This window comes from Mustela nigripes, chromosome 6, assembly GCF_022355385.1.
Source record: "Mustela nigripes isolate SB6536 chromosome 6, MUSNIG.SB6536, whole genome shotgun sequence".
Lineage (NCBI taxonomy): Eukaryota > Metazoa > Chordata > Mammalia > Carnivora > Mustelidae > Mustela > Mustela nigripes.
The window spans coordinates 22,852,364-22,876,575 of NC_081562.1; the positions used below are offsets into that span (position 1 = coordinate 22,852,364).

General features: G+C 39.2%; 1 long non-coding RNA gene across 1 annotated transcript; it reads left to right on the forward strand.

Moving 5' to 3' along the window:
• The first annotated feature begins 247 nt into the window (after window positions 1-247).
• On the forward strand, window positions 248-6,388 carry LOC132020505 (uncharacterized). Its single transcript, XR_009405001.1, has 3 exons — window positions 248-292; window positions 2,255-2,356; window positions 6,306-6,388. It is a non-coding gene; the product is annotated as an uncharacterized LOC132020505 (long non-coding RNA).
• The last annotated feature ends 17,824 nt before the right edge of the window (window positions 6,389-24,212 follow it).

The window sequence follows — 24,212 nt, forward strand, 5'->3', positions numbered from 1 at the left end:
CTTTTCATTTCCTGAGACTCTCTGCTCTCCTTCTTTTGGAACTGGCCATTTAGGCGCACTCTATCTGTAAGACCTGACTACCCAGGAGTAATGGTTTCCTGAATTGTGCCACGTTTGCTGTACCCCTGGATTCTAAGCCTTAGACGATCCAGCTCCCTCTCCCTGGGCCAGTCTTGATTGCTGGACCAGGGTCTGTGCTATTCCCACCTCCATTGTTACTTTACCTGGTTTCTCTCCTCTTCCTTCTAGTTCCATGTTTCTGAGAATCCTTCATACTTCAAGTTCAAGTTGGGTAGGTATTGCTAAATTGATCTTCTTGTATTGAGATGCTTCTAATTTAGGTAGAATATTTTTTCTTAGCAGATATGGATGGATACAGCTGTACACACACACACATACACACGTATATATATTTCTTAGCAGATATGGAGATAACAAATAAATGAATGAATATATATATACACACATATGCAAATGCACACATTCATCCATAATTCATCCTTTTTAAATATTAACTTTGTGTCCAAGTGTTGATATTTCTTTTCATCCATCCATTCCTCCAACAGATATTTAGCAAGAAACTTCTGAATTTAAGCCATCTGTCTCAAATGATTATTGGTAAATTCAACCCATGCAGACACTCTGAAGATAAAATTCTACTAGCTTTAGAATTTCTAAGATGACCACATGAATTCTTTAACTTTTGTGCCATATAATTATGAGTGATAAATGCTATACCATGAATTTAACTTTAAGGCAAAGTATATTTTAATTTCAAGTAATAAAAATAGGATCTCAACTCTATTGTATGGGATTTTAAAGCTGTTATATATAAGATACTTTCCATATTTTATGAGGTAGGTTTTATCATTATCCACAGTTTAAGATAGGAAATAAAAAATGGAAGCTCAGAGAAAATTAAGTAACTTGCCCAAAGTCAATTATCAGAAAGCAGTAGAAAGAGATGGTATATTTCAGAATTTCTAGGTCTATGTCCAGGTTCTTACTGTATCACCTTTTTAATATTTAATACAGAATAAAAACAACAGTTGAATTTTTATAGTCTGATCCTATTAGAATATCTTATTATATTTTCTTTAAAATGGTTGCATTTTTATTCTTCTTGATAAGCCTCATTACACAGAAACATTACACGGTCATATCCAACTCCCACCAAGCCCCGAGCATTTGTCTAGCACTTAAATGGTTAGGATACAGCTAGAGAAGGGGGTTTGATCAGAAAAGGGAAAATGCATGGCTTCCCTTCTGCTCAGGAACTTCACTTATGATCCAGGATCATAGCCCTTCATTTAAGTTTTAAAGCTTCGAAGTTCTACCAAATTCTAACAGAGTTTCCCAGCCCATGGCAGAAAGAGAGGATATGAAGGCAAAAAACTGCCAGAAATAATAGCTGCTGTGTTTTGATGAGAGAAGGGGTGGGGAAAACTACAAAAGCGGGCAAAGGGACTAAGAAAACTAGGAAACTTAAAGACCCTTTATTGTGAGACACTAGACACACCCACCTTAATAAGGCACTGTATGATAATTGCCTATTAACAACCACTTTGAAGGTTTCTGGGATGTAGGGACACACAGTGATTTTGGGAACCACAAATTAATTAATTTAAAAGATTAAAATATATTATAATTCTTTCTCTTGGAAGGCAAGAAAGTTTATACAACATATGAAAGCGCTGAAATCCAAAATGGTTTTAGGACTTTAGAGAATAAACTTCCATTTTCTGAAAAATTGCACCCCTTTGGAATATGTATCCCACAGCTACTCCATTTAAAAAAAAAAAAAATTTTTTTTTTCAGTGTTCCAAAATTTATTGCTTAGGCACCACACCCAGTACTCTGTGCAATACCTGCTACTTCTTGGCCTCTCTGTGACCTTAGACGGTTCCCTCCTCCATAAAATGAGGCTAATAATAATAACAATGGGTTAGTTGTGAGGATTAAATTAGATCAAGGGCTAACACAGCTCCCAACATATGGTAAGTCCCTAAAAAAGAGTTTGCAATTGTTTTGTAGGTTCTCTCCATTTGCATTTTGCATTTACTTGGATCCATGGATTTAGGTTTTTGCATTTTAGAGCTTAAGAAAATTCATCTGCAGAGATGTGTTTATTAGAGTTTGCTTGTAGTATATTGAGATCCATCTTTGCCTGAGTTTCTCATTACTTTTTACAATTACAGGAGACTTAATTATATTTCTCATCTTTTTTTCTTTTTGTTGCCCAATCACTCCATAGGAACCACATGGCAGCCATTATCTAGTTTAAAGAACAGTAGATCAGCCTCTGGAGACCCAGATTTCTTTCTGTCTCTGCCTATAACTCACTGTGTGAACTCAGGTAAGCAGCTTAACTTCTCTGGGCTTTCTGAGTCTGAATTTCTCACTGATATTCCTATTGCCTTCTCTTACAGCATTTTCTATCAGTCTTTGGAACTATTTAAATGCTTTATTTGAATAAATTTAAATATATGCATAGTACAGTGCTTAAGTACACAGACTCTGGGGTCAGTCTGACTAGCTCCCGCACATACTAGCACTAGGAAAGTACGCAAATTACCTAACTTGCCTGTACTTAGCTCTACTTATTTGAGAAATGGGGATAAAAGGATCTACTTTGTATAGTTATTAGGAGGATTAAAAAATGGCTAACACACCTGCAGCATTTGAAATCATGCCTAGCACAGGGTATAAGCCCCATAAGGGATATGGAGATGAATACCTTTTTAAAGAGACTACAGTTTACTGGAGGAGATTAAGACATACACCAAATAACAAGGAAGAGTATGATACATATTCCATAGAGAAGAAATTTTAGAACCTGATGGACCACAGAGGAAGGAATGATTAATTCCTAATGAAAGGACCAAGGAGGGTCTCATGAATTAGGTCAATATCATCCAGAGCAGGAGGAGTGAGCTGGCTATCAAGGGAAGGGTTTCTTGATAGAAGAAGTAAAAAGAGGCAGGGTGAAAAAAATTCAGAAAGTACCCGATGTGCAGCTCTTTTTAGCTGCAGTATTGATGCTGAGTGAGGGTGTGTACTGAGAGTTGAAGTTAAGAAAGGGACCTGGGATGAGATCAGTGAGGAGTTTAGGAGTAGGCGGTTGACGCTACCAGTATTAAGAAGCACTGAAGGTCACTGGAGCTGATATCATGCCACTTGTGAGCTAGGAAAGTCTCAGGTGGTTCTGTCAAGGTGAAGGTAGTGGAAAGAGAAACTAGAGTCAGGGAGAACATTTAAGGGCCACAGGAACAGTCTAGTGAGAGATTGTAAGGGTCTAAATTGGGGAAGTGGTTGTTGGGGTCAAGAGAAGGGCTAGAATTGAGAGCTGGGAAGGTAGGTGCTATCTTATAAACTCTCCTACCTGCCCATCCTTTCTTTTTACTCTCCACTCTAGTTCTTTCTGCCTGTCCTCCCCGCTCCTCTGGCATTCTCTCTATGGTGATCTACCTGTGCTCAGTGGCCCACATGTATCTAGTCATAGAAGGGTTCAAATGGCAAGCCCTCAGTGAACTAAGAAGCCAGGAGCTTGTATTCCCGCATATTTAAGGGAGAGGATGTTTGAGCAGAAAACAACCACACAACAAATAGCTTTTGTTTATGTGGGGAGAGGTTTCCAAGCAATAATTAATCTGAAAGGCTTCCTTTCCTTGCAGGAATCCAACGACTGAAAGGTGCATTTAAATCTCTTCATTATATATCTGCCATGGATAGTGCATAGCAGGAGTTGTGTGTGTGTGGCGGGGGTAGATTTCATAATACAGCATTTGTGGTGTGGAGAACACTCTCATCATTGTCTGGGTTTGTGTCATAGCAAATAGGAAAGGGACCATTTAGATCGAAAGAAATAACTATTATAGACAGTACCTATGTGTTGCAGGGTAGACGTTCTCTCTACTTGAAAGAATGCCTTATAAGCAATTGAAGGTCATTAATTAGTTATACCTGGTTGGATAAAAGAAGGTGAAATTCAGGAATCTGTGCAAAATACAAATCAGAAACCAGTCAGTGAATACTGCAACAGAATAACAAAAGGAGATCAGAACCAGGTAGAAACAAAGTTAATAATTTTAGAGTGACAATGGTGCCCTGGTGAAAAGAGACTGTTAATGTATCCCAGAACCACAGTGTCCCAATTATTCTCCACTGACATATGTGGTATGCACATGTGCATCTACGTATCTATGTATCTAATCTATCTATATTTGCATAGGTGTAGATACATCATATAACACATAATATATATAAGTAAAAGATAATTCATTCATTCAACAAGTGTTTGCTGAACACTTACTGTGTGCCAGACATTCTCCTAGGTACTACAGATAAAACATCCAACAAAAACAGACCATATCCTAAGGAGCTTATATTTAATAGGGGAGACAGACAAGAAATACCCATGAAGTCAGGTGACGATAGGTACTAAGAATAAAAAAGAGAACACATTAAGTGGCGAATGAGAGGTAGAGGGAAGGCTGTGTTTTGTTTATTATGTTAGGACGGCCTCCTTAGTAAGGCAAATATTTGAGGGGAGACTTGCAGAGACCTGGGAAAGAAAAGTAGTCCAGTCAGAGGGGATAGGAAGTGATGAGCTCTGAGGAGATGTCTTGGTGTTATTGAGGAACAACAATGAGGCAGGGTAGTGGGAGGAGAGGGAGGGAGAAGGGAATGGTAGATGCGGTCAGAGGAGTAGCTAGGTCTTTCATGACCTCCTAGAGCATAGTAAAGACTTTGGATTTTACTCTGAGTGAGCTGGGAGGCTTCTAGAGGCTTATTATAATGCTAATCACATAGGGTTAATTTTACTACTTCCATCTAGAACTTTATGATTCCATTTTTGCATCTATACATTTCTAAAATTAGGCAGGTCACCATCTAGCCCTCTTTTGTCCTGCTGGCTTCTTTATCATCCATAGTGCTTCAGCAAAGGCAGCTCTGGATTCTGTTCTGGTGCCTGCCACTGAATCCTTGGATAATTTCAGTAAGTAATAAGAACCTTCTTATTCGGTTCTCCTATCAAAAAATAAAATAATAAAATAAAATAAAATAAAATAAAATCAGAATACTTTCACCAAACTCATGTTATTAAAGATTTAACAAGAAAAAAAGAAGAAAAAGGTCACAACTCATATTCCTCATCTTTACACAATCGCCAAAGGGCTTAGTATGCAGTAGGCACACAATAAAGACTTGCAGCATTGAATTAGAAAGTTAAATAAGGGGATTTGTAAAATGCTCTCTAAGTTTCTTTAGCACTATTTTACTCATTGAGCTCAAAAGATACTCTTTCTGGGGGTGTATGACTGTCATTATCCAGAAAGTTGAGTTATTTTTGTTTTCATAATGCTTCTCTAAGACTATTAAAGAGCTTATTTTACTTCTTAAATTAGAGAGTGAAAATGATTCATTTTACTTAGATTTGTACTTTGCATGATGCTAAGATGGCATATATTTAATTATCCATTCTACAAAATTTTGCTAACAATTTAAGAACAATTTTAAAGCTTTGCAGAATGTTCTGTATATTTGTGTGTGTGTGTACTTTGAGTCTAGCTTTTGTAGTAGATGTGTACAAAAATGGTCAGAAATTCTTTTTCTTCCTATATGCATGTCCCTTTGATACATCTTTGCAATTCCCATTAAGAGCTGGTATCTATTTCTTTGTATCTTGAATCTGAACTTGGCTGTGTGACTTGTTTTGCCAACAAAGCATTAGCACATGTGATACAAGTAAAGCCTGGGAAGTTCTATGCGCAAGACCCTTCCTTGCTGCTTTTGGGAACCCTGGGGCCACTGGGTGTCAAGAAACTAAGGCTTACCTGCTGGATGATGAGTCACATATGGCCAGTTGCCTCCTTTGCCTTTGCCAACAGCCAGCCACTACAAGACATGCCAGTGATGCTCTTGTCAGCTCACTGACACATGACTGAGCCTGATCAACAACAGACAGATCAGAAGTAAATCATCCCAGCTGAGCCAAATCCAAATTGCTAACCCACTGAAATGTAAGCAAATAAATGTTTCAAGTGCTAAGTTTGGGGCAGAAAAACCTAACCGATAGAGCTCATGTCCCTATTAATTGTTTATATTTTTGTGAAATGTATTTTCTCTTTGTTTCCTTTTCCTCCAAAACTCACTGTGGTAGAGACAACTGGTCCCCCAACATCCACCCTTTTCTCTTGTTTTATTAGTAGACCTTTCCCCTTCCCCCACCTACCCACATTTGAGTTTTATATGGGCTTACCGGCTGTCCAGTTTGAGACTAATTTCCCTGCCTTTTCTTGCAGCTAAGGTGTGGTCATGTGGCAAAATTATGGGCAATGTGACACAAATGGAAGAAACGTGTGCTAAGAAAGCTGCTTGCCGTCCGCTGCCCTCCTACCCACTCATTTTTCCCTCCGGACTGGGATGTGGGGTAGTCTCAGACCAAGAGATGGAAGCCACAGGTTAAAGAGGGCAGAGGTAACCCACTAGCTTTGGTCCTAGGATGACTTTGCAGATCATGCCTCCTTACCTGTCCTGAACCACTGGTCTGTTACGGGGAGAGAAAAAGAAACTATCTTCTTAAGTATGCCACTATATTTTTAGGTCTCTTCATTATAGCAACTTGACTTTTACCCTAACTCATATATAACAAATACTCAACAGACACAAACACGTAAACATACGCTGCCTACCATTTAGGACTCAGGAGCTCAGTTAGTGTTAGAATCATACACTTATTCAATAACAGTTACTGATTTCCTATTGTGTGTTAGGCACAGAGTTGCATAAATAATGGCCTTTTGGGAAGAGGCAAGAGCTGATGAATAAGCAGGGATAGAAAAAAATAACAAAAAAAAGGAATTAAAGGTGACGAGTACTGGAACAGGGGACTCTGTCAGGGGTGGTATCCAGAGAAAATGAAAGGATTTGGACGACTTTTAAAAGTTTGCTGTGGTAGGATGAAACACACATCATGAAATGAAGCAACCATTCAATGCACCTGTACAATTACTTTCACAGACTTTGGAGGCCTCCTCTCACTTTTTTCTGGGTCACTGACCTTGAGCTGGGGTGGGAGTAGGGGGTGGCCACTGGCTTACTGTTTTCTCACTTCAGACTTCCAACACTGTCTTTTCAAAGGGTTTTGTGTGTTGGGTATAGGGGTGGCAGTAGGGATGGAGGTTAGGTTTAGAGGATTACTGACAATCCTGTAATAACTTTCGAAATAGCTTTTCAGATCAATTCCCATTCATTTCCCACTTTACAGAGAAAAGAGGACCAGGGAAGGATCAACAGTTATGAGAAAAACGAAGAGGAAAAAACTCTGCTCACCACACCTGGAAATGGAAGATATCTCTTTGTTCCTGTGTCCCATTCCCCACCCCCACCACCATATCCTGTGGCTTATTTGTGTTTTCCTTCTATCATCCACAACGGCTTTTTAATTTTATATTGAGAGTAACCTAGGAAGAAGGCACTAAGTGAGAAATCACTGCAGAAGTTCAAGAAGAGAACACATAATAATGTCTTGGATATTAACTAAGAGATGCTAAGCCTGAAAAAGAATCTTGTCAAATTAGGTAGTCATGTCTACTTTATCTCATTGCACTAAATTTCCTGTCATGCTCATTTGCAATAGTGGTATTTTTTTCTCTTGAGTCATAATGGCCTTACTTTTTTTTATGAATGCCTTGCCCATATGTGCCCAATGGTTTCAGAATACCTTTCATTTTCAAGTTGTAGGGGGTATGCCTTTATGCAGATCATTTATCCTCTGTAAGCCTCAGTATTCTCCTTTGTAAAATGACTGGATAATCTATGAAATCTCCTTTGAGTCCCAAATTCAACAATTTGAGTTCCCTTATAAACATATTGATTAAAGTCTGGTGACAACTGTAGCTACAATGACAACAGAATGACGAAGCATATTAACATTAGTGTTAATGCAATAATCAGCTGTGTTTTATTCCATATGGCAATTTATTTCAACAATTAAGCCTGACTCCATCTGTTTTGGCATACACAATTTTTTTTTTTTTAAATGGGTTCCTGAACTACATCTTTGGAAATAATTTTGTGTTTTTCAAATATTGCTACCATCAATATACGATGACTGTGTGGAATCTTTCTGATGAAAAAAACAATCATGGGGGCACCTGGGGGGCTCAGTGGGTTAAGCCGCTGCCTTCGGCTCAGGTCATGATCTCAGGGTCCTGGGATCGAGTTCCGCATCAGGCTCTCTGCCAGTGGGGAGCCTGCTTCCTCCTCTCTCTCTCTCTGCCTGCCTCTCTGCCTACTTGTGATCTCTCTCTGTCAAATAAATAAATAAATAAAATCTTTTAAAAAAAATAAAAAAACAATCATGGATGCCAAAGCCCATCTCATTTGACAGAGGGATTGTTTTGCTGTTTGACCTTATAGATATGTTGCATGGTCTAATCAATAGTTCCCAAACAGGAAGGCAAATCTCAGTGTCGACATAGAGGTAATGCACGTGGTTTGCTAGTTCCTAGAAGAGGCAAAATAAGCTGCAGTGCTGTCAGCAGTAACTTTCCTTTTATTATTTTTTTCTTTTTGACCTGAGGATCCTATTGGGACAGGATGTGCCTCAGTCTGTGATGGAGACAAGAAATATGGTACATCCCATACATCTGGCAGGGTCCCTTTCTTTGACTTGGGTTGAGCTGCATTGACAGAACAGCAATAGGGAACATTTGTCTTTATCTTTAAGACGCTTGACAAGAGGCATGATTACTGCTGTAAGGGTATCAAAATAAAGAAAAAAACGGGCTGTCCTATAGCCCTGCTATTTATCACATTCAGAAACGCTAACCCAAACTAGCAGGAGAGAAATTCCGTGTCAAATTGCCTCTAAAAATCATTATTTTCCTCCCTGAGATAATATGTGAAACTCATGGATCCACCCATGCTGTTTCCTCTCCCCCACACCCCCTCTTCTCACCTTCCCCAGGTTTGCTGCTGGGGACAGTCTTCCCCTGATCCAGGCTATCCTCCATAGACTGGGAGTTGCTTCCATGTGGCTCAATGCGTGTGCCAGTCTGACAGTAAACACACCATTTCCTGCATGTACAGGAAATACAGAAAAATGTTAGCTGGCGGCTTATTAACAAATATTGAATGTATACAGCAAAAATTCGATTTATTTTGCAGCAAGTGTTAGGATGTCTCCAGGCAAATTAGTGCTGGAGCTGACTTTGTTCAACCCCCTTATTTATTTTCCCGTTCCTTGTTTTCTAATTAGGCAAGCTTTCTTCTGCTTTGCAAACACCCTCTCTGCCTAAATCATTGCAGGTCTATTGCATCCTCAATACAGCAGGCTTACACATTCATATTAACACCATGATAGGGAGGTATAATCCATCCTTTTGCATCTAGGCTCTAAATTGTTTCAAGAGTGATACTAAATGCCTTTATGACACAGTATACATTTTCCTGCTCTGACTTATAGAGGGCCTGCTAAAGCCAATGATTTTTTCCAAAGCAATTGTGAAGAGTAGATGGGTCTAAATAGTGTTTGCATTGAAAGGCCACCTCCTTCAGTGTATGGCATCAAGTAGTTTCTTTTTCCCCCCTCAAAGTGTTCTCTTTCAGCAGGTCTTTGCAAAAGAGGGTATTTGTTCACAGTTCCTCATGGAGAGCAATTCAAGAATTAAATCAATGGCTGTGTACGAAACCTTGTTTGAAATTCCATATTTTATTTGGATTTGCATTCTTTTGTAGGGCTTAAAGCAGTGGTTCTCAACCTTAGCTGTCCATTAGAATCATAGGTGAAGCTTTAAAAAATATTGATACCCAGACTCCTTCCAAGACCGGTTAAATCAGAATACCAGGGTCGAGCAATGGCAGTGGCTTTTTTAAAGTTCTCTAGATGATTTTAGTGGGCAGCAGACCATTGGTTTTTGGGGTTATTGTGATAAGAATACATTCAAAGAACTCCTTTTTGTTCAATAAATATTTGACTAACTACTATCTATTAGGGAAAAGACTATGTACCCTAGGAGATTCAATGATATATAAAGAAACTTCTATGTTCTCAAAGTAGCTGCTAAGTTAATAGAGGCCATGAAGTAAGTTTTCATTCATTTCACGGCCTCTATTAACTTAGCAGCTTATTAAGTCTTCTTATGTGTTATAAGCATTGGGGAGTGAGTATGGAATAAGAAAGACAAAGCCTCTGCTGTCATTGAGCTTACATTCTAGCAAAAAATATTTTTAAAAAGTAGGTACTGATTAATCATATAAAGAAATGAATACAAAGATGACATGGTAGAGAGTGGCTGAAACAGAGGAAGAGTTTTGGGATGCTCCTCTGAGTGGCAGATCTGAACAATGTGAAGGAAACAGTCAAGTGAAGGTCTGGAGGGAGCGAATTTTGGAGAGAAAGAACAACAGTATGTCAAGGTCTTGAGGTGGGAGTGAGCAGATGCCAGAAGCAGAAAGAAGCCAAAGTCCTTAGAGGAGGGATGTGGTCAGAGAGGAGGTCAGCAGGGTGGACAGAGGGTAAACATTCTCCATAAAAGCTAACCTTAACAGACCGAGGAAAGCAGGCAAGCTTTGGAGATGCAAGTGAATGTTTCAGAGTATCTGCAGAGAAATGACATGGCTTTGGTATGGGTATTCAGTGTTCATAGGAAAAGTGGTTTTGAATTGTATCTTGAGGGAGAATAGCTGAGAACTGGAGGGGAAGGGCATTTTAAGTAGTAGCATTTCTCTGCAAAAACAGAAGGCACAGCAATCTAGGCCATGAACAGAGAGCAGCACATTGTTCCACTTGACTGGAATGAGGGATTCAGGAAGCAGTGTGGGGCCTCAGAGGTTGGGATAAAAAAGGACCATGTATGTAGAGAGCTTGGGCTTCATCCTAAAGACAAAGAAAAACCAAAATATATTTCCTGTTTACTTCTTCTGCCTTATGTCTGGCTGATTCCTGCTTCACTCCCTGTATCCTAGCAACCCCAAACTACTCCTTTCTACCCTATCTCCCATACAGACATACCTGGAGGACCATGCTGGTCCTAGCCTTTATGTTTTACAATTGTCTTTCCGTCTGAAATATCTTTCCCATACTCTTGGACTCTTCTCTGTCAATGAGTGACATTCCTCATTAGGAGTTAGCCACAGTTCCTTCCGGAAGGTGTTTCTGACTCTCATTGGTGACTCTACAGAATGAGAGGCATACTTCTTCAAGGGTGCTTAGCACGGTGAGTGGATCATTCATGAGTGCTAGGTTAGGTACAATGCTCTGTGCTTGCATTATGGTTTAATTGACAGGTAGGCAATGAATACTGAACATGACAAACAAATTGGTATGTTATAAGGTGGTAAGAGTGGTAGGAACAAGTAGTTCAGGATACGGAAGGTTGAGAATAGTGCAGAGGGTAGTTACATTTATAGCAGAAAGTCAGAGTGGGCCTAATTGAGAAAGCAAAATTTCAGCAGACTTTGACCAACTGTTCTAATTTGCCAGAGACTGAGAACTTTCCTGGGATATGGGATTTTCAGTACTAGAAGTGGGATAGTCCTGGGCAGACTAGGACGGTTGGTCACCCTAACTATATGTAAATATTTGTCTTATCCACTAGTTCTAAATTTGAGGGCAGGAACTAGATAGGGTAGCATGGTGGTAAAGCTCATAGGCTTTGGAGTTAGACAAGCTGGGTTCAAATCATAGCTTGGCCATTTGTTAACATTGTGACCTTGGACTAGTAAGATTTTTAATGAACGTCTGTCTCTTTTATGTATGAAACTGAAGTAGCTGGCACAGAATAAGCACTCAATAAGTGTTGCTGTTATTATTATTCATAATGCCTAACACAGCCCCTGGGGGAATAGCAGCTCCTGGGTAGATGTTTGCTGAAAGAACAAATGAATTAATGATAATGTACCATGTGCCAGGCACTAGGCTAAGCCCTGGATACATGAAGATGAATAAGACATGATTTCTGCCTTCAAAAATATCATAGTCTAGCAGGGGAGACCTACATGAAACACCATATTTGATTTTAAGAACTGCTGTCTTGTTCCACCATGAAAATCCTCATTCTACTTTCCTACTGTACTTTTCTTTTACATGGAACATATTACTTTTTAATATTCTGCATATAGAATATTCTTGTATGTCACAGTTATTCTCATTGGAATGCAACTGCTTAAACACAGGGACCTTGGGTTTTTTTCACTGAGATATCCCAAGTGCCTGAAACTACCAGCACCAAGACAATGCTCAATAATGTTTGGTGTTTGAATGAATTGAAAGTTCCATTTGATGTGATAAGAGCTTTTAGAAAGGATGTGCAAACTGTGGGTGACTACTTTTAGAGTCAGGAAAGGTTCCTTAGACAATGTGGCATTTCAGGTTGATCTTCTAGGATATGTGGTGTTTCTTGAGAAGATTGGAAGGCATTTCAGGCTCAGAGCCCATCAAGAGGAACTGACAGGAGCAGGAGGGTCAGGAGAATGCAGGGCCACTGAAGGTGGAGAGAGGGATTAAGGGGTTAAGGAGAACCTGAGGGATGGGTGAAGTTTAAGAGATGTTTCAATGTGTCGGTACTGTTGGAAAATGGATCAAAGGATGAAGCAGTGTGTGGAGTGACACCATGGGGACCAGTGTGTAGTTACCGAAGAATCTGATTGGAAATGAGTTGTTAATTTGATAGAGGATAGTTTTAATCTTTAAAGAAATAAGATCACTGGAGCATTAGAAGGCTAAGGGGAAATAGCTAACAGAGGAGGCAAGAATAATCATGGAAGAGGGCCCAACTGATATAATAAGGTTCTGAAAGAGACAGGAAGAGATGACATTGAGAGGACAGAGAGAAAGAGGGAGGGTTTCTTCTGAAAAGAAAAGAAAAACTCAGTTTTCTTCAGAGACTAGCATTAAGCTTCTCACCACTTGTGTGGAATCCAATACTGATTCATTAAGTAAGTCATAGGAGACAAGTACTGTCATAGACGCTGAGTCACTATTGGTGGCTCAGTCAAATCCCGTTACCTCACTTGAAGCTGGATAGCGGTTAAGAGAGGGAGCAACGGGGAGACTTTCTTCAAGAGGAATGTTTAGAAATAAACACAACCACTCAATTAGAAAGCACAAGGTGCTGTAATGGAATTTTCTGGCTAACTCAGAATTCACCTAAAAGACTGTTTATATTTCCACCATTGTTAAAAGTGATAGCATTTTTTTTCTTTAATGAGAATGGCAACTGAGGGGAAAAAAAAAAAAAACCACTTTTTTTTTTTTTTAATTGAAATGCCTCAGAATTTTATCCCAGATTTTCATTTAATTATCCTTAGTTGCAGAGGTGGACGGTGTGAGGGATTAGTATTAATGGGCATGGAATTTAGGATGTACCCAAAGACAGCCTTTTTTCCAAAAAAAATTACTCAATTCCAGTTGTAGCAAACGTACTTAGTGAATTGAAGATCCTGGTTATTTGTTTTTACTTATTTTTGACTTTTGTATTACATCTGAAAATTAACATCTAAGAATTAGAGGAAATGATTATGACTAGCTTGGATTCTGCAGATCAAACTTTTGCTTATAAATTTTGTATTGGGTGGGTAATCTTTATATTCTGCCATCAGCCAAAGAAGTGGGTTGTCTCTGAATATAACTATTATATTATCAGCCATAATAGCCTTTTCCTCAAGGGCAGTTTCTCAAACAAATGATTTCAAAATCAATAAACACCCTGTAGCCTCCTGTTTCAGAATTTACTTATTCATGAGATGCTTATCTCTCTGTAAATTCCCAGGAAGAATTCTTATTGCTTAATCCCACCATATTGGATTGAATGCTTATCAGTTCAAAATTAGTTCTTATTAAATTTTCTTGGCAACTTTGTAACCATCTCAGGGGGTTCTCCCCCTGTGAGTTATTCTTACTTTTCAATCTTACATGAGTAGAAACCCATTTTAACATCCTAAAAATCATTAAACGTTGGCTTGCCCATTTGCAATGTGTTCCATTTCAGTGTTAGTCAGGCAAAGGCTATATGCCCACAAACACTGCTTCATAAAGAGACTATTTTGTACGGCTGCATGGTTTCATTATTAGACGCTAACAGTTTCTATCACTGACAGGAAGAGACAAATTGAAAGCTGAAGCATAGTAGAGGCTAGAGCAGGTACCTTCTCATTTTTCACCTTGAAGGCTGTTTCTGCCATCCTTTGGTTTGGACCCAGGGTCATTAGTAGCTTCTCTCCCAATAGAGGGATGTGATCTGGTGTCTGTGGAATTACGGTAGCACATACGTGGCCGGGTAAACTAAAGAGGAATGGTCTGCTCTGCCTGCCTGATTGTGAGAAAAGATGCCTGCTCAAGATGGCGAGAGCTTCTGAAATAATGCTCTGCTGTGGGCTCATTTGAATAATCTCTCCACTCATTAAACACAGCTGCAAGGCAAGAGGCAGCAGAGTTCAAAAGGCAAGCCAAGGGAATATATTAGTAATAGAATTATAGTTTAAGCCTTTAGGCATGTTTCCCCAATATTTTTGTACTCCATTAATTACAACAAGAACACTTTTGTCACTTATTTAAACAAAAAAAAAAGGTTAGAGGAATATTTTGACTAAGAAACACAAGTAAAATGTATATGTTTTATAAAAGTGCTAGGTACGCTGCAATTAAATTTTAAGACAAACTCTGGAAGTTCTCCAACAAGTCATTTCCTCATTGTACAATTTAAATCCCTGGTGAACTGGGATTAGAAACCATCAGCATGATTTAGCTTCATGAGTTACTTTACCCGTAGCCCAGTACATGGGTGTCCTCACACTGTCTTCTCACAGATGTGTGTGTGTGTGTGTGTGTGTGTGTGTGTGTGTGTGTGTATCTGTATTTGCTCTGTTGGGTGATTTCTGGTCTAAATCCCGGAATGCCTCTAATACCCACTCAGAATGTCAAATTTATTATAGGACTAGAAAATATTTAATACAAGAGAGAAAACAGTGGAAATAAAAAGCAAAGGTTTTCTTTTGAAGACCTCACCAGCAGAATTTTTCCTCTGTCTTTGAGTTTCAGAGTCACTTTGGGCTTTTTTGGAGTTGCAGGCTCTAGGGTTATGTTTTTGCTCCCGATTAACCCCCACCCCTAATCTCAGCCACCACACCATCTTGCCTGGATGACTCATCGACATGACATTTGAAGATATTGGGAATTTGATGTATTTAAATTCTGAATGGTTTAACTCTGAATTCAATTCTGTATCCTCCCTTGGGCTGTGGATTGGATTGTGTTGAGTTTTATTACCTCAGGGACTCATGTCCTCTTCCAATACAGAAGCAAATGGCTTTCATTTTGTCACAGTTTCTGTAGGGATTTTAAGGATATATTGGCTTCCAAGGGTGGACAACTCCATCCTTCTCCATTGCTCATATAGCTGTCTAAATTGACAGAAAGTGATGCAGATGTAGCACAGAGGTTGTAGGGACATTCCAGTCCTCTGTTTTCATTACATTTCCATATTAAAATCTTCCCAAGTCATGATGCAAAAATGGGGAACCAAGTAAAATACTTTGAAATCAAACACTGAAGCATTTTTTTCTTTTTAAGGCATCTTATTTTCCCCAGCATTATTATATGAATAAAGAATTCGTCTCAGGTGAATTTTCCAGATAACTGAATTCAGTAAAGTTTGAAGCAGAGTAAACTGATAGTTTGTCACTTGATTTTGGATTTTCTATCTCCTTCTATCTATTTGATTTTGCATGTATTAAATGATTGGCAAGGAGTGAGTGTGGTATGCTGAAAAAATGGGCCCTCAAAAGAGTCCCACATCCTAATACCTGGAACCTGTAAATGTTACCTTATGTGGAAAAAAACATAAAAAATAAAGGGTCTGCGTGGATGTTAATTAACGATTTTGAGGTGAACAACAAAAATGGAGATTATGCTGGGCTAGCTAATTGGGCCCCAAATGTAATCACACATAGACTTACATGAGGAAGGCAGTGAGAGATTTGATACACACAGAGGAGAAGGGGATGTGGAGATGGAATGAAGTCAGAATTTGAGATATCAGCTTTGAAGGTTGAAGCAACAAGCCAAAGATTGTTAACAGCCATCAGATGCTGGAAGAAGTAAAGTATGATTCTACCTGGATAGACTCTGGCCCTTATGACACCTCAATTTTGCTTAGTGATAGGAATTTTGAACTTCAGCTTCCAGAACTACAAGGGAATGAATTTCTGATGTTTTAAGCCATCCAGAACCTGGTAACTTATTACGGTGGCAAGAGGAAACTAACAGAGGAAAGCATGTTCACGATATTCAAACACTGGGGCCACCAGCCAGGCAAATGAACCTCCACAGTATCTAATAGTTCCATGTTTTCAAATTATCTTCTAGACTAGTTGGAATAGTACAGTTGCCTGTTTCAAATTCAGCATCCATAAGCACAAAATGTTTAATGAAAGGAAAAGAAGACTACTGATTTAAGGGCCATAGACTCAAAGGAAAATATAGATTTGGTACCCATGGGTTTATCCCTCCCTCTTACTTTCAGCCTAAAGGTACCCGTTCCTATAATCTGGATGTTCTTTCTCAGGAAGGAACTAGATGACATTCGATATGACATGAATAAGTATCTGGATACTTATTTTATAAGTATTAGAGTATAGTATAGTATAGTATAGAATACTATACTACACTGGAAAAGGATCTGGCTGCTGCTGTGTCTACATTTTCAGTGGCTTGCCACATTATTGTAGGAGAAGTCATAAATTGCCACCCTGGGTCTTAAGAGTATCAGGTGGTTGAACAAGAGGCACACCATAGCACTCTTGTCCCTGACTGTGACCTTGACCTCTCATCTTTGGTTCTCCCCTCCTCCCCAAATAAAAGCACCCCTGATTTTTAAAGGTTTTTTTCCACCAAGTTGAATCAGAAACACCTTCTCACTGGCCTATTTCTTCCCAAGACCTCCCTACCAGTTCCATTTCAGTTAGGGAGACAAGTTCATTAAGAGAATATATCAAAACATCTCTTTGCCAGGATTTATGAAATCAGAATAATATATATCTTTTAAGCATCCACAACACCCCTCCCCCAAAATAGCAGACTCTAAACATATCCATATGACTTATTTCTGTATGGAGAGGAAGAGGCTGGATCTTTTCCTGGACAGGCCCTATAGCAGAGATAATATCTATTTTCCATTTTATTTTTTTAGTTTAGAAATAATGAACAGAACTTTGAGAATGATTCCTCATACCTCTAAACACCATTATTACATTGGCAGCAAGACTTCACTAATTTAGAATAATGATGTGAGGGTGGAGGAAGAGAGAGACAGCTGAAATTCCGGTTGCGGAAAATTTTTAAAGCAGAGTACTTTGGTGTCAACTAGAACGCATATTAAACAGTGAGATATATAAATGTATGTTCATCAGTGGAAAAGAGCAAGTTGAATTAATTTAAACATTCTTTTGCACTGGACCAAAAAAAATAAAAGTCATTTAATATGCAATAATTTGTTATACCTCCTCAGTGGTCTAACTGAACATATCTGGAGGCATGTTTGTAAAGAAACCCTTCATTTCAAGAGCTTTTGGTCAGATTAAAATCTGTCTTCCCTATCAGAAATGAGTTTATTGTAAACATCATTTCCACAGGCTACCTGTTTATTCACCTTCTTTCCAGCTTCAACCTCATATAGGTTTTCTTCTCCTCTCCTTCATCTAAATTGTTCTTGGAGAGAGGAGTGGTGAATTCTTTTAGTACTTATATTTACTGAGTTCTTGGAAGAAGGGTGATCTGGTCCCAGCAGTAATCCCATAAAACATCTTGGCATCTGCCCTGAGAATTCCGCTGGACTGGAACGGTTATGGCCTGAAGCCTCTGTCGCCCTGATCATTGATCCAAGCCACCAACCTCCTGTTCTCCTTTCAGTAGCTCTTCTGGGCAGGCCCCATGCTGTTGAATGAGAGTAAAACAGAATAATCTAAGCTCTGCCCCCAGGGTAACCACCTAAGTTCTGATCTAGAGTCAACCTCTTTGGTCACCAGGGTAAGTCCACACGTCCTTCCAGCTCATATGCTGGAAGTATGAAATAATTACATTATTTCATTGAATCTAGGGCACACCCTCCCCCCACCCCACATTTTAGCATCGTTTACAGTTCATGGCATTTAGAATCATTGTTAACCTGCCTTGACATTGACTTCTTCCCTGAAGGATTTGAGTTTCCTTGGCCAGTGATTTGGTCTACCAACTTGAAACCACTGTACAATAAATTCTCAGCTTTGAGGTTTCTCTTGACCACACGGATAGTGTAAATTCAGGTCGAAGTCTGTGCTTTGGCTCATATTCTTAGGGGATAGTTTTAAATTTTCTCCCCAAAGATGCCAAGAGTAAGGTATCCATTCTTCATTGTCCCTTTCTCTATGGTGGCTTTATTTCTCATTTCCTCTTACAGGGAGCCTTTTTGTCTTCCAGCTGTAGTTAAAGGTGTTCTTCTCTTTTAATAGTATGCAAAATTATGGTGCATTATTTTTTCAGAGACAATAAGAGAACAAAAGGTTATTGTTGCTTCTAGAAGTTCTTTCATAGGTAGGCTGGATTTATCTCCTTTATAGAGATATTGCCCTCTTCTCATGACCACACCTTTTGTCTGTAACATTTAGCCCTCACTCCCTTCCTCTAGTACCAAACCAGATCTTCCCCTTTTGTAGAACAAACTTCACTCCACCTCTAAGTTTGTTTTTCATAATAATATTATCAACATGGGATACAGTTCACTCATGATAAGGTAGGTCACCCATGGGTGGGTTTGGTTTTTATTGAGCTTTATTAAAATGTGAAGTTTAGTCTTTATTTAAATTAACCTTAAGCCTACCTGATCATGTTCCCATTGCATTCTTGACTATAGAACTTCTGGGTTGACAGCAAATATCGTCCTCAATGGGGAAAAGCTGACAGCCATCTCTTTGAGATCAGGAACATGACAAGGATGCCCACTCTCACCACTCTTGTTCAACATAGTGTTAGAAGTCCTAGCAACAACAATCAGACAACAAAGAGAAATAAAAGGTATTAAAATTAGCAATGAAGAATTCAAAACTCTCTCTCTTCACAGAAGGCATGATACTTTATATGGAAAACCCAAAAGACTCCACCCTTAACTACTAGAACTCATACAGCAATTCAGTAATGTGGCAGGATACAAAATCAATGTACAAAAATCAGTTGCTTTCTTATACACTAACAATGAAAATAGAGAAAGGGAAATTAGAGAATCGATTCCATTTACTATAGCACCAAGGACCATGGGAATAAACCTAACCAAAGTGGTAAAGGATCTGTACTCGAGGAACTACAGACCACTCATGAAAGAGATTGAAGAAGACACAAAAAGATGGAAGACCATTCCATGCTAATAGATTGGAAGAATAAACATTGTTAAAATGTCTATGCTGCCTAGAGCAATCTATATTTTTATTGCCATTCTGACCAAAATTCCACTGGCATTTTTCAAAGAGCTAGAGCAAAGAATCCTAAAATATGTGTGGAACCAGAAGAGACCCCGAATTGCTAAGGAAATGTTAAAAAAGAAAAAAACTGGGGGCATCACATTGCCTGATTTCAGAGCTTTACTACAAAGCTGTGATCATCAAGACAGCATGGTACTGGCACAAAAACAGACACATAGACCAATGGAACAGAGTAGAGAGCCCAGATATGGACTCTACTATTGACTCAGATATGGTCAACTAATCTTTGACAAAGCAGGAAAAAATATCCAGTGGAAAGAAGACAAGTCTCTTCAATAAATGGTGCTGCGGAAATTGGACAGCTATGTGTAGAAAAATGAAACTCGACCATTCTCTTACACCATGCACAAAGGTAAACTCAAAATTGATAAAAGACCTCAACATGAGGCAGGAATCCATCAGAATCCTAGAAGAGAACATAGGCAGTAACCTCTTCGACATCGACCTCAGCAACTTCTTTCAAGATATGTCTCTAAAGGCAAAGGAAACAAAAGCAAAAATGAACTTTTGGAACTTCATTAAGATAAAACGCTTCTGCACAGCAAAGGAAACAGTCAACGAAACAAAGAGACAACCCACGGAATGGGAGAAGTTATTTGCAAATGACACTACACACAAAGGGCTGATATCCAAGATCTATAAAGAACTCCTCAAACTCAACACACACAAAACAGATAATCATGTCAAACAATGGGCAGACGACATGAACAGACACTTCTCCAAAGAAGACGTACAAATGGCTAACAGACACATGAAAAAATGTTCATCACCACTAGCCATCAGGGAGATTTAAATCAAAACCACATTGAGATATCACCTTACACCAGTTAGAATGGCCAAAATTAATAAGGCAGTAAACAATAAGTGTTGGAGAGAATGTGGAGAAAGGGGTACCCTCTTCCACTGTTGGCGGGAATGCAAGTTGGTGCAGCCACTTTGGGAAACAGTGTGGAGATTCCTTAAGAAATTAAAAATATCCAACAGACACATGAAAAAGTGCTCCATATCACTGGGCATCAGGGAAATACAAATCAAAACCACAATGAGGTATCACCTCACACCAGTCAGAATGGCTAAAATCAACAAGTCAGGAAATGACAGATGCTGGCGAGGATGCGGAGAAAGGGGAACCCTCCTACACTGTTGGTGGGAATGCAAGCTGGTGCAGCCATTCTGGGAAACAGCATGGAGGTTCCTCAAAATGTTGAAAATAGAACTGCCCTATGACCCAGCAATAGCACTACTGGGTATTTACCCTAAAGATACAAACGTAGTGATCCAAAGGGGCACGTGCACCCGAATGTTTATAGCAGCAATGTCCACAATAGCCAAACTATGGAAAGAACCTAGATGTCCATCAACAGATGAATGGATCAAGAAGATGTGGTATATATACACAATGGAATACTATGCAGCCATCAAAAGAAATGAAATCTTGCCATTTGCAACAACATGGATGGAACTAGAGTGTATCATGCTTAGTAAAATAAGTCAAGTGGAGAAAGACAACTATCATATGATCTCCCTGATATGAGAAAGTGGTGATGCAACATGGGGGCTTAAGTGGGTAGAAGAAGAATCAATGAAACAAGATGGAATTGGGAGGGAGACAAACCATAAGTGACTCTTAATCTCACAAAACAAACTGAGGGTTGCTGGGGGGAGGGAGGTTGGGAGAAGGGGGTGGGATTATGGACATTGGGGAGGGTATGTGCTTTGGTGAGTGCTGTGAAGTGTGTAAACCTGGTGATTCACAGACCTATACCCCTGGGAATAAAAATATATGTTTATTAAAAAAATAAATTAAAAATAGAGCTACCCTATAACCCTGCAATTGCACTACTGGGTATTTACCCCAAAGATATAGATGTAATGAAAAGAAGGGCCATCTGTATCCCAGTGTTCATAGCAGCAATGGCCACAGTGCCAAACTGTGGAAAGAACAAAGATGCCCTTCAATGGATGAATGAATAAAGAAGATGTGGTCCATATATACTATGGAGTATTATGCCTCCATCAGAAAGGATGAACTTTTGTATCAACGTGGATGGGACTGGAGGAGATTATGCTGAGTGAAATAAGTCAAGCAGAGAGAGTCAATTATCATATGGTTTTGCTTATTTGTGGAGCACAAAGAATAACACGGAGGGCATTGGGAGATGGAGAGGAGAAGGGAGTTGGGGGAAATTGGAGGGGGAGACAAGCCATGAGAAACTGTGGACTCTGAGGAACTAACTGAGGGTTTTGGAGAGAAGGAGGGTGGGAAGTTGGGTGAGCCTGGTGGTGGGTATTGTGGAGGGCATTTATTGCTGGGAGCAGTGGGTGTGGCCCATAAACAATGAATTCTGGAACACTGAAAAGAAATTAAAAACATTTTAAAAAGAATTTCTGGGTTGGCAAGAATGCATAGCATTTCACATTTCTGCCATCCTCTTCCCCTTGTTTTATCTCTCTTTCATTGTGTACTAGTATGCTTTCCCCCTAAATTTGTTAATTTAATTCTTTTTATTTCTACCAGCTAGCTCCAAAGATTTTCTCTTCTGCTATATATAGAACACATAGGGTTCAACAGGTTGACCCTCTGAGCTTCCTCCCTTACATAACTCATATCGCAATGCTAACACTTCCTTTAACTTAGAATACTCTCTCTTCTTTTCTTTGTCACCATGCTCTTGGGTCTTTCACCTACTGTTGTGGCCACAACTGACCCTTAAATGTTGGCTTTCCCAGGTTTCTTCCTTATGTACTTTTCTGGTCTCACTCTGTATACCTTCTCCAGGCCATTTTACCTATACCATCATGATTTCAATATTAATTGCTACACTGGTCACTTCCCGAACCTTATATTTAGTCCAGTCCTTTTGCTGAGCTCTAGATCCATCTATCCATTGACCTCAGACATTATCCATAGGCATCTGATACCCACTAAGTCTAAAAAGGAGTCAGCATCTTTTCCACAAATGAGCGCTTCTCCTCTATTTTTAATCTTGGTCAATGGCATCATCTTTCAGCCATTAGCCCAGCCTCCAAAACTGGACATAATCCTTAGCACCACTTATTAGGTTTACAGGCTAATTACTTCCTTTTTATCTCTAAATCTCATTTCCCTCATTTCCAAAACAGGAATAACAGTCTATTTTATAGACTGGGGGGGGGGGGGGGTTATAAATATATTTGTAGCACTTTGCACAGTGATCTATGCCAAATGGTCTATTAATGTTATTTTAAAATTATATTTGATTCCTTTCTTTCAGACAACCCCTGTTCAGTTGATCACCAAATATTCCTGTACCCACCTCCTTATCTATCTGTTCTGTGTCATTTGCTCACTTCACTTCTTATATCCCCACTGCTAGGATTTTAGTTTAAGCCACTACTGTCCCTTAGGCTAATTATTTCAGCTGATTTCTTTGCCTCCCATCTTGCCAGCTGTTCATCCATTTTCCACCATCCACCAGAATAGTCTTCCTAAATCATACACCTGATTGTATAACGCTGCTGCCTAGAAACCTTTCAACTTTCCATTGTCCTAACAATGTCCAAATGTCTTTATAGGTCTCCATGATGGTCTGGCATCTGCCAATCTCTCCTGCCTTGTCACCCTATGCCCCATCATTTTGTACAACAGTGGTAGGCATATGCCAGTCTCTTTCTCTGAATGTGAACTTCACAAGTGCATTCCTTCTTGAAATCCCATACTTTTTCTCTTTTCTTGGTTAACTCCTATTCGTCTTTCAGACCCTGGTTCCCAAGTCTGGGAACTTGTATCTCCTTAAGATACTTGTATCTCCTTAAGCACTTCTTCCGCATTCAGACCATCCTTATCACTTCACATTGTTGAAATGGCCCATTTACAATCTCCTAAGGTTACCAGATTTAACAGACAAAAATACAGAATACCTAAATTTGCATTTCAGATAAACAGTGAATAATTCTTTAGTGTAAGTATGTCCCATGCAAGCCTTTCTTCTTCTACTGGACAGCTCTCACTCGAGGGCAGGGACCATTATTGTTTCCCAACGCCTAAAGTTTTGCTTAACCCACTGCACACACTTTATTCATTGTTGACTAAATGAGTAAATGACTTAATGAAGTCTAAATATATATTCATTATTTGTATGTTCTGTGCTGACATGTTCCAGATCTTTTGTTTCAATGCTATGTTAATCATGAGACACGTTCTTCTAGTTGATTGTCTTTCAAGTACGCTGGAAAGCAAGCAGGGAGGCTTAGAAATTGACCACCCTCTCCACAATTTGCCTTTACAGAAGTGATTTGAAATGCTCATGTGTGGAATCTTCACTGTGTCAGAATGAAGCTGAAATTTCAACCACAGTTTTCAGTAAAAAGAAGCAAAAACCTAACTTCCACAACTCAACTGCCTTTTCCTTTTTGATCATTTTGAAGGGCTTTTGTTCTCTCTAATACAAGTGTTTTCTGTTCATGCATAGCAAAGACATAATCTAATCTCCAAGGTTTATTTGCCAAAAGAATCACTAGATGTGAAAAGGAGCAAAGGTTTGAATTTTTATTAATTTGGAATGCAAGCTCACCTGAGAATTAATGTGCAGATCTCACAGGAACCTTTTCAAAATAAAAGTGTAACTAAGGGAAAGTTCATAGATATTTTCCAACCTGTGAGCTTACAGAGTTTAGTTAGCCAGATGAAGGGGTTTCATTGTGTAGACTATGAATGG